The sequence below is a fragment of the Carassius auratus genome, unplaced genomic scaffold, assembly GCF_003368295.1.
Source record: "Carassius auratus strain Wakin unplaced genomic scaffold, ASM336829v1 scaf_tig00014591, whole genome shotgun sequence".
Classification (NCBI taxonomy): Eukaryota; Metazoa; Chordata; class Actinopteri; order Cypriniformes; family Cyprinidae; genus Carassius; species Carassius auratus.
Genome location: NW_020524511.1, coordinates 326897 through 339070, shown reverse-complemented (window position 1 = coordinate 339070; position 12174 = coordinate 326897). Strand labels below are relative to the sequence as shown.

Below are 12174 nucleotides of genomic sequence, written 5' to 3'. Positions count from 1 at the left end.
CAATATAATTGCTTTGAAGCAAATTGCTCTGAAATAGTAAAGGGTTCAAGAGACTACCTAAAACAAAACTTGGGATAAACTTATAAAGATCTTTTGATCTCTGATCTGACAGAAATAAAGTTAGTCTTTTTAGTAATGAGTGAAGCTGGTAAAGCTGTTTGTTGAGTTCAGTAAATCTGCACAGCAAAAAATCAAGAGTGAAATTAACTCTGCTGGGAGTACATGTGAGACCACACTCAAGAGTGTGAAAGTGTTAAAATAGGAGTGTTAAATTAACCCTGAAGCAGAGTTAAAGTTAATTAGATAATTAAGTGATTAATTGAGTGATGATTGACCATTATTGACTAGACCTGATGTTAACATGCAGAATCAACAAAGACGAAAATCACCATGTTTATGTCACCATTAAAGTGGTCAGTGTTTGGTTTAGTTGGGCTCTTGAGCCTTACAAGTTTAAAGTGAGATTTGGTTTGGCTGTTACAACTGAATTTTAACAAACAGACAAGAAAAAAATCTTAACATGGGCATTTTACCTGAATCACCAAAATCAACAATCAAGGCCTAAACAGATTTGATTGACCTCATTGATTACAACAACCCTTTGATTGTACAGTACCCGCTAATTAAAATGATTTTTTGAAAGTTGTTCTGCTAATAAAAAAAAAACTTGTTCTAGGCACACACATACATCAAAGATTAGTGTAGGAATCTCAACAATGGTGACAAACAGCATATTCAGAAAAACAGAACAACTCTAAACATTACAAAACAAACTACTAAAAGTAACATATAAAAAAACAAAAATAGAATAGTAAGAACAAAGGAAATTACTGAAACAATTCTGCTAATAATTTATTCATGCCGCAATGCATCATGGGAGTCATGGATGAATTTTGATAGGTGGCACCTAGAATGCACTGCAACACCCTTTTTTGATTTTCACCATTGTTGAGATTCACAGGTTGATTCTTGATGTTTGCATGTCTAACTAAAAGACTCTTTTGAAAGATTTTGAGCAAACAGCTTTTACGAAATTCCTCAGGATTGTATTTAAAATGCTGGAAATACGTTGTTGAAGAAACACAGTGCTGCAATAATCAACAATGTAACTTTAACTCAGTAATTCACAAACAACAATAGTCTTTGCTTGTCCATCAGTTTTATAACTAAGTTATAACTGACAATTAAAATCTGACTTTAACATTTTAGGGGTCAAGAGCCCAACTAAAGCAAACACTGACCACTATAATGGTGACACCATTAAAATAGTGATTTTCGTATTTGTTGATTCTGCATGTTAACATCATGTATCATCAATAATGGTCAATCATCACTCAATTAATCACTTAATTATCTAATTAACTTTAACTCCACTTCAGTGTTAATTTAACACTCCTATTTTAACACTTTCACAATCTTGAGTGTGGTCTCACATGTACTCCCAGCAGAGTTAATTTCACTCAGATTTTTTTGCTGTGTGATTATGGTGGCATTGTATGTGTGTTTTTTTCTTTTTCTTTTTGTTTTCAGTTGAATTCATCCAAGGCTGTGGGTAAAGTCAGATGTAGTTCTTGTGTTTTTCTTTTCTTCAGTGATGTTGATTGTGAACAGTAGGTGTTCATCACTAATGCACAATAATAATTTAATTAGACACTTAAATATCTAATTACCTTTAACTCTTTGAGGACTTGGGGTATGACTTGAAGACTTGCTTGTGACTTGCTTGTGACCTCTGAGTAATGGCAAGAACAGTAATTTATTTCTAAAGGAATTGGAAGTCAATGTTTATCACTGATATTTACAAAGCAAATCAGGTTAAATCAAGTGTCTTTTCCTAATTGCAGACAGTCTAAGTGGGCCTCCTGAACACATCTATGATGGGATTGAACTGATACCTGTAACAAAGCAGAGGAAAAATGAAGAAGATGAAGGTAAACGAAAACAATAGTCTGTGCTCTTATGATTTTATGATTTTAACAAATATAGCAAAAATCACCAAAATATTTTCCTAAACATCAGTTTGTGGTTATTAATTTTATTAATTAAATATATATATTTACATACACATGTCTTGGTTTCTGTCACTAGCCCACAAGTGCAAGGCAACACTATGTGCAGTAGCGATGCACGGGTCGTATCATAACCCGTGGACCCCACAGGGTTAAGGAATTTTCACTTTATTTGCTGGGCTGGTCATTAAAAAAATAAATCCATACATGTTGTAGTGTTGGGCAATATGGTCATTTTCCAAATCATATCAGATCAACGATACACGATATTATTGTGCATGGGTGAAGCAAGAGAGAGATTCTTTGATCTTGTCATAGAATAACTATTTGGTGTTTTATTTTTTCAAAATCCTTTTGCACATTTTATTTATGTTCAGTAGCTCTTTCTAGCTCAAGCAAATCCACAAACTAATAAAATAATTTATTATTTTTTCATAAGGTCGTCTGTTGACTGCTGTATATAAAACCCCTTCATTATAGGTGTTGTTACCTCAGGGGACGAGGGGAGTAATAATAATAAAAAAAAAAAAACACTTCAAACTGTACAACTATTAAAAACTTCCCATTCTGGCTTTTTCAATCTACCTCGAAAAATGTATTTTAAGATATTGTTTATTCACACTGTTTTATGCATTTAATGTTTGTCTATCTGGAATTTTTTGTTTTTCATGAGCTCTATATTTTAAGATGTACTAGGTGTTGATAAATCATATGCACTGAATGTAAAGAGTTAATGTCAGGGCCCTCAGTCCTGCTCCTGGATGGCCAGTGTCCTGCAGAGTTTAGCTACCCCAAATAAACACACCTAAGCTAAGCGAAATCTTCAGGATCAGGAGCAATGTCCAAGTAAGTGTGTTGGAGCTGAACTCTGCAGAACATGGTTCTCCAGGTTCAGGACTGGATTTTAAATCTATAAATTAATTTGTTCAGTTGGGTGCCTGCATGCAGAGGTGTACGTCAGTAAGTTCAATGGAAAATTAAATATTTAATCTTCACAAAACAATGCAAACAAAATTGCAATGATTTAGAAAACTATCACATTTATACCCTGCTTGGACCTTAATGAATAAAATGTAGCATTGAATAGACTGAGCAATAGACTGAGCAATACCCATGTTACCAGGGCCGTGCACAGTCCTTTTGAGGGGCATGTGCTGAAACTGAAAAAGGGCACCCCGCCCCCTTTTTTTATATCAAGATTATTTAGTAAGCCTGCATAAAAGGAAGAAATGGTCACATCTTCATGACAAATTCAATAACACAAAATAATACCCCACAAAAGCTTTAGATTTATTCATGATTAATAACAACCAAATAATACAAATTAGCTTATAAAACCAAACAGAAACCAAATTCTTTTTTTATGAACTTTGCAAAAAAAAAAAAAAAAAATTATATATATATTATTTTCTAGCTATTCTGTGTGGTTTTATAAGCTAATTTGTATTATATGGTTAACATGATTATATGAATGACATTGAGAAGAGGGGAAGGTGAGCAATGAGTCAAGTATTTTTGACAAACTTTTTTTAAATATAATTTAAGTAATAAATGTCCAACTCAATTCCAGATTATAAGAAACTATAGCCATACCGTTGCTATAACATATCCAACATGTATCTGCCTGCCTGGCAAAAATTTTATACTGTGGTGGACCAGGGATGTTGGTCTCTTGAAGGTCTCTTATTCACTACACTTTCCCTAAAATAAGCCAGCAATAAAAAAATAAATAAAAATAGTGTGAAAAGTACAGTTGCAGTGAAAAGCATTTCTGAAAGATCACGTGACACTGAAGAGTACTGAACTGGGGTAATGATGATGAAAAATTCAGCTTTGATCACAAAAATAAATTACATTTTAAAATATATTCAAATAGAAAACAGTTATTTAAAATTCTAAAAATATTACACAATATTACTGTTTTTGCTGTATTTTGGATCAAATAAATGAAGCCTTGGAATGAATCATGAATTACATTCTGCATGATAAAATATAAAGATTTCACAGTGATCTTCTGTATTTTTTTTTTTTTAGTTACTACTACATTACTGTAGTAAAACCATGTTTTACTACATTTTATACATGTGAGGACGAGCAGAGAGTATACCATAACATGATTAGCCTAAATGTTAATAAATTAAATGTATCAGCAATCATAAATCAAAGAAGAAATTTCTTAGAAATATATGTTATCTAGGTGACGAGGATCACTCGTCGCTTTGTGTAAGTTCCAGTACGAAACAGCGCGGGGGCACACCTGTTATGATTTTTCGATGGTAAAAACAAATTATATGTTGTTATCAATATCTAGTTTTTGACCAGCGAATGTGTGCAAATGTGATTTTTTTTTTTTTTGTCCGTCATTATACCGGCGACCGCACCTGCCGCTGCTGGCATCACATTACATTTTCATCTACAGGTTACAAATTAGTTTTTGTACCTATATAGACGGAGCGCTCAGTTTTTCCTGTGGTAAAATGCATTTGGCCAAAATCAAATTTGATAAAAGATTAAATGCTACTGTATGCACAGGCTATTTAAGTGTTGGCTATGTATTGGCTATGACTAGATGGCAAATGCTAGCCCTCTCTCTCAGGGGACGTCCCACATGTCTCAGTCAGTGAGACAGTCAGACATCAAATAAATAAAATATGAGCCTTTATAGACATAGTGTTTAGTAGTACAAACAACAAGATATTCATTTACCCTTCGCAAAACTTTGTTTAGCTCAGCTGTTGTCTACTGTGCGGCTGCTGTGGAACTTCAGTTGATTCAATGAATATAGAGGGGGCGGAGTTATCAGCTTACTGACAGCTTGAGGATCGAATAAGATTCACACAAGCTCGTTTTAAGAACTTTCATTTGCTAAATATTTGTAAAACAGACAGACAGACGTAAAGGGTGACCAATAGCATTGATAAAAAAAAATAAAAAAAACACCACCAAAAAAAAGGGCACTTCGCAGTGTAAGGGCAAAAAGGTAAACTAGATGTAAGAAATATTGTGCTGAAAAAGTAACATGGGCATTTAGTGCAAGTGTGTGGCCCCGGTTCTGCATTTGACTTGCTGTTTTCCAAAACATAATCATTTTTATTTGGCACCAGCTGCAGTTAATGTTGATTTTTAATATTATACCCCCCCCCCCCCCCGCTATCAATGAAGAACCGGTGTTCACCTCATGCTGCAGGACTGTGGTGGGGTGTGATTTCTGTATTGACAAATGAATGGAGATCTCAAATCAGTGCCCTAAATGCAGATCTGAAGATTCTGCTTTATAGATTACATTCTCCATTGTACGTACTGATGTAAACCTCTGCATGTAGACACCCAACTGTACAAATTAATTTATAGATTTAAAACCAAGTCCTGAACCTGGAGAACCATGTTCTGGAGAATTCAGCTCCAACACACTTGCCTGGCCATTGCTCCTGATCCTGAAGATCTTGCTTAGCTTAGGTGTGTTTATTTGGGGTAGTTAAAGGGGGGGTGAAATGCTATTTCATGCATACTGAGTTTTTTACACTGTTAAGTTGGATTCCCATGCTAAACATGGACAAAGTTTCAAAAGTTGTACGTTTGAAGAATGAAGAACGTACAAGATGTTCCAAAAATACATCTTCCGGTTTGTCACAAGTTTCGGAAAGTTTTTTTCGAGTATGGCTCTGTGTGACGTTAGATGGAGCGGAATTTCCTTATATGGGTCCTGAGGCACTTCTGCCAGAAGAGCGCGCGCTCCCGTATAGCACAGCACTGAGAGCACAACAGACTTCACTGATCAGAGAGAGAGACCGAAATTTCACAAAAGAAGTGTTTTTGGTTGCCAGGGCAAGACAACCCTGCACAGATTACCAAAAAAAAAAAACAGCATTAAGGGACCAGTGGACGGAGTTTATTTTTAAAGAGCATCAACGGAGTTGTGCAAGTGTTTGTGTTTGTTCCCTATATTTCGAAGATGCTTGTTTTACAAACAAGGCCCAGTTTGACGCCGGATTTGCACATCGCAGGCGATGAGTAAAACTGCTTCAAATATCTCTGTGTTGTTAACTTAGCTATCGGTGCGTAAGCACATCAAGTAAACAACATGCAATGTTGTCATCAAACTGCACTTTCCACATGTACAGCTTAAAAAAAAAAAAGAAAAAAAAAAAAAAAGACGACATAAATTGGAACTGGGAAAAAAAGACTTTTTCGAGTTATGAAGGATGCAGTACTACTCTATAGGTACTCAAGATATTGAGTGAAAATGAGCATTTCACATTTGACATTAACTCTTTACCTTCATTGCATGTGATTTATCAACACCTAGTACATCTCAAAATGTATAGCTCATGAAAAATAAAAGTTCCAGATGGACAAACATTAAATGCATAAACCAGTGTGAATAAACAATATCTTAAAATTAATTTTTCGAGGTAGGTTGAAAAAGCCAGAATAGGAAGTTTTAAGTAGTTTAGTTTAGTCTTGTGCACAGATATGGCTCATGGCAGTACACATGAAATTCATGTATTTATTTGTAATTTAAACTGATGTAAACAGAAAAAGACTGGATTTTTTTTTAAACCTGTCGCTTTCAATCTCATTCTTTTTCATGTGTACGGAGTTGGCTACACATGCTTACATTCATAAATGTAAATGTTATTTCTGATTTATATTATAAATGTAACTTTATTATTTTTCCCAATTATTTATTAATGCCACACACACCTACTTAGTGCCTTTTGACTTAAAAGACGGGAGTGGTAAATGTTACAGAAATATTATCATGGAACTGTTCAGTCTATTATTGATTTTTATTTCCACTTCAATATTCATACAATACTATAACCTAGAAATAATTTAAAGGGGTCACTTGCTGGACACATAATTCGGAGCAGCACAAATTATGTGTCCAGCAACATCTGATTCAATTATTATGTCAATTAATAGTGAGCGGTTGTTTCAGTGCCGCACTTGTACTGACTCTCATTCTGCCTGAAAGAATGAAAAGACTGAGCTGAAGGCGGAGCGATTCGACCAATCAGAAGAAAGGAGAGTTTCAGTGCTGCCCACAAGTGCGAATGAAATATTAAAGCCAAAAAAACTATTTGTAAACCCCAAACGAAAAATAAGAAATCTGATTTTCCTTTTGTTAAACTAAACAGAAAAACGAATAAACAAGCCATGTTCCATTTTTTTTTGTTACATTCTAAATTGAAAATTAAATGATGAAAACATACACAGAACCTAAACATTGTGAGCTCTCATCATACAACAATAACAGCCTAAGATGGTTTTCTGGGGCCTGTACCATGATGGTACACAGCAAAAAAATCCAGAGTGAAATTAACTCTGCTGGGAGTACATGTGAGACCACACTCAAGAGTGTGCAAGTGTTTAAATAGGAGTGTTAAATTAAAACTGAAGCTGAGTTAAAGTTAATTAGATAATTAAGTGATTAATTGAGTGATGATTGACGAGACCTGATGTTAACATGCAGAATCAACAAAGATGAAAATCACTATGTTTATGTCACCATTATAAATGGTAAATGGACTGCATTTATATAGTGCTTTCAACAGACCACATGGCCATCCAAAGCACTTTACAATTTGCCTCACATTCACACACCGACAGCGGTGTCTGCCATACAAGGCGCCATCCAGCTCGTCGGGAGCAGCTGGGGTTAGGTGTCTTGCTCAAGGACACCTCGACACTTGGTCAGGTGGAGCCGGGGATCGAACCACCAACCTTCCGGTTTGTAGACAACCAACATGAACCACTGAGCCACTGCCGCCCCGGCACATTATAGTGGTCAGTGTTTGCTTTTACTTAAAAAACAAAAACAAAAACAAAAAAAACATCTCCTTCAAAACACATTGACTGAAAACGTGTGGAATATGCTAGGCGCGCTGCTCTCCTTATTTCCAAAGCACTGAGTCTGTAATCTGCGCTTGCGCTCCAGTGGCGTCTGCTGTTGCTGGGCAACCATGACTCGCTCTTCATGATGACGCAGAAGTTTAAGCAAAGAATAAATGGATTTCCAGCACTAAACATCCCTTGTAGTAGCTCTGCTAATAGATTCATTTACAAAATGGCTATCCTTGTACAGCTATGATCATCTGTTTCTCCATCTTAGCTTTCAGTATTGTTCCGGGAAAGGATGTGCATGACCAGCGGTGCACTTGCTGCGACCTGAAAAGTTTAGATGTTTCTAATTAAATTTTCTACCTGTTAGATTGTGTTTTATTTACGTCCACACCCAGATAGCCTTAAACGTACCCTTTACAATAATGAAATACTAATTATTGTTGTACAGTATAGGGGTTGCAAGACTACTGATTTCTGCTAGTAGATTTTTTTAAGAAAAAAAATGCTTGAGTAACTCGACTACTCGTGGTTCATGCTATTGTAAATGAAAACACATTAAATAGTTTTTTTTATCAATCAACACATATTTATGTATAGTCTTATGCAACAATTACATATGTAAATTTTAAAAACTTTATAATTATGAAATTACATATTTAAATTTTCATGTAACAGCCAGTATTTGTATCTTTTACAATCACAACACTTTTCGTATCTGCATTCGGATACAACATCATACAGTTACTTGATAAGACCCTTATGACTTTTTATATATATTTTTTTCGTAGTTATCACTGAACAAGTATCTCGTGTTAAACTAAAATAATAATTATTTTTTTAAATAATATTTATCATGCAAGCAGAGAGATGTCATGACAAAAAGATAAAGATGCAAACATGTAGGACAAGTATCCGTGTCTAAGCTGATTATTAGCTGATTTGGTTTTTGAGAGACTGAGACGCGCAATGCAGCTGTTTGATTGGTGAGCGCGCTGTGCTTATTCATTCGTTTCACATCGTAGCCTAAGCTTTAAATCATTGCCTTTTAAATATATACAAATACTATAACGTGTATGATGTATTATTATAGGTAAAATTACTCTCGCAGTCGCAACGCTCTGATTTCTGAGAGATGCGCAGAGAGGCGACAACAATGCGGTGTTTGATTTGCGCTCTTTTCACTCATAAAGTTTACATTCATTCACTTCTGGCGCTGATCCCCTGGCTCACCTGTTATCTAGCAAACACCAGACTGTGTCAGCTTCAGGCGATTATTCAGGCAGAATTATTCCTTGTCCGTTTTTCGTTTTTTAAGCCATTAACCTTGCCATTCCGAATAAGGTATTTGGCTTCAGGCACAACCCTAATTATTAAATTACATATTTTATTTTTACATGTAACATAGATAAGGTCATATAGTAACAGCTCCACGCAATATTGTAATTCTAAAATTCACATCGTACTTGCCAACACTTTGTATGCATTATGGTTAATGCATGCTGGAGTAGTTGATTGTTTCCGACAGCGCCGAGTAGTCTATGCAAGCACTAGCACAGTATGACAAAAATGTCGCTGTATTTATGTGCGCATTCCCTGGACTTGGACTTGACTTGGACTCGACAAAGCTGGACTTGACTACAGCTCTAATGGGTTTTTAATAATTCAACTAGTAATACATCAAACTACAAATCACACAGAGTAAATATGCGTATGACAATACAGACATTAACCTTTATACAAGACATAATGGAATCCAAATAAAAGAGAGAGAGAGAGAGAGAGAAAGAGCGAGCGAGCGAGCGAGAGAGAGAGAGAGGGAGAAAATGGAGAAAGCGAGAGAGATCACAGAATGAGCTCAGGTATGAAAATCAGTCAGTAACCTTTTTGGAAGCCAACAACAATCAGATCATAGCAACACTTTAAAGCAGCATTTAAATCTCCATATAGAAGTGATACTTGCATGGCCCCCTCGTGCGTGAGCGTGGTCCTTTTGTGACGCTTTGTGCGCTGGTCCTTTTGAAAACAGCGTGCGTGTGCCGGAGGCCGTGTGACGCGTGTGCAAGCTGTGCTGGATCTTGCCGTGAGCGTGGAGTCACGTGGTCCTTTGTTCTGTCTTCGCGCGGTATTTGAAAGGTTCAACAAACAATGTTCCAGAATTCGTCTTCCTTGTGTGGAGAGGCGAATAGTTGAATAAACTTATTAAAGAAAAGAAAACAAACAACAAAAACAAAAGCTTCCAAAGGAGCCATGAAAATGGCTTCCCTTTCCTCAGTCCCTGTGCTGAGGGGGACGGCGAAATGAACGCGGCCTTGGTCGCACAGGAGAGCAGCGTGTCCGAGAACGAAGAACGAGAAGAAGAGAAAAGCGCGCGAAATGAGCGCGGCCCAAGGCCGCGCCGAGGGACTCGCGGGCGCGACCTGGGTCGATGCAGGAGGGAAGGGAGTCAGCGTAAGAAGAGGGGGGCGGACCTTGTTCGGTCGACTTTTATAGATTGAGATGATTCACGGCCCTTTTCGAGGGAACACCCAATGAACGTCCGCGATCTGAAGCAGAGGGAAAAGTTCCTTTGTCTCTTTGGAGACAACCCCCTGATGATTTAGGGCTTCTCCGATTTCATCTGGGATATTCTAGCAAGTTTGTAATTCCAGATTAAATAAATTTTTTATTACTTTGCTCTAGATAAATGGGTCTGTCAAACCATGACGATCACACAGATACCAAAAACAATATATATAAATGATCAAAACATGAAGTTACATTCAAATGCAGAATTACACACATTTAAAGATTTGATTAACACATGATAACACTGCAGATAGTCCCAATTTATATGGGAAACCTCTAATGCACCGCAAAAACAATAATATACACATTAAGACTACATTTGAGTACATTTTACCATTCTTTTGTAAGGATTAGGTTTCCTGTCCTGTGTGGTCGTAAAATTTTACGAGCTGCAAGGGACTGGGGGTTGCAGCACATGGCTTTCTTTGAGAAAGTTGGTGAGGAGAAACAATTCCAATTTATACGCTAGAAAAATTATAATTCTCGCATAACAAGGATTAACCATGGTACACACAAAACATATTCAAAATACATATTATTAATAACATGATGAAAGTAAGGAACTTCTACGAAAGGTTTCCTTTGTGTTCAGGAATTTGGTTGGGGGTTTTCATTTCTCCTTTGAGGCTCGCCCACGTGACTCTGGAATTTCTTGTCGTAAATAACTGTCACTCAAAGCAGGATGTGGCCGACTTCAGGGCGGCCAAAATGGTGAATTATGTAAACAACGAAGGTCCTTGTTTACTCGCGTTCTGGTCTTTTGAGTTCCGAATGCGTTAAGAGTCAGGATTCACTAGTATGGAACAGATGGCTAAAATACCATCAGCTCATTAGTGTTACATTAGAAAAAGCTATAATCAATTGATCACCAATGTAAATGTTGCTATAATAGATATATATTTAAGGACGCATTTATAGCATTCAAACAAAACTTAGTTATTAAAAGTCAAGGGTCAGGAGTCCAACTAAAGCAAACACTGATCTCCACAATGGTTCCATCAAACGAAACAATAAAACATCATCATCTAAATGGCTGTAACTCTCAATAAGATCTTTTGATCTCTGATTTGACAGAAATAAAGTCAGTCTTTTTAGTAATGAGTGATGCTGGTAAAGCTGTTTGTTGAGTTCAGTAAATCTGATTATGGTGGCATTGTATGTGTGTTTTTTCTTTTTCTTTTTGTTTTCAGTTGAATTCATCCAAGGATGTGGGTAAAGTCAGATGTAGTTCTTGTGTTTTTCTTTTTTTCAGTGATGTTGATTGTGAACAGTAGGTGTTCATCACTCATGCACAATAATCATTTAATTAGACACTTAAATATCTAATTAACTTTAACTCTTTGAGGACTTAGGATATGACTTGAAGACTTGATCTGTGACCTGAATAATGGAATACCAGTAATTATTTTCTAAAGGAAGTCAATGTTTATCACTGATATTTACACTGTCTTTTTCCTCATTGCAGATAGTCTAAGTGGGCCTCCTGAACACATCTATGCTAACAGTGAACTGATACCTGTAACAAAGCAGAAGAAAAAGAAAGAAGACAAAGGTAAACTAAAACAATAGTCTGTGCTCTTGTGATTTTATGATTATAACAGTATCAAAAATCACCAAAATATTTTCCTAAACATCAGTTTATGGTTATTCAATATATATATAATTAACTTTTTTTCTCAATAGCCAATGTGGCTAGTGGTTTTCCAAAGTTACTAGCCATACAACATTTTTATTAGCCACATTTTTGTTGTGA

At 36.1% G+C, this 12174-nt stretch overlaps 1 long non-coding RNA gene across 1 annotated transcript in view; it reads left to right on the top strand.

The window, feature by feature from the left end:
• The first annotated feature begins 1853 nt into the window (after nucleotides 1-1853).
• The window catches only part of LOC113074422 (uncharacterized), a 35349-nt gene continuing 25028 nt past the window's right edge, over nucleotides 1854-12174 (top strand). Inside the window, exons 1-2 of the long non-coding RNA XR_003280646.1 lie at nucleotides 1854-1931; nucleotides 11887-11973. This is a non-coding gene — a long non-coding RNA (uncharacterized LOC113074422). The remainder of the gene's footprint in view (nucleotides 1932-11886; nucleotides 11974-12174) is intronic.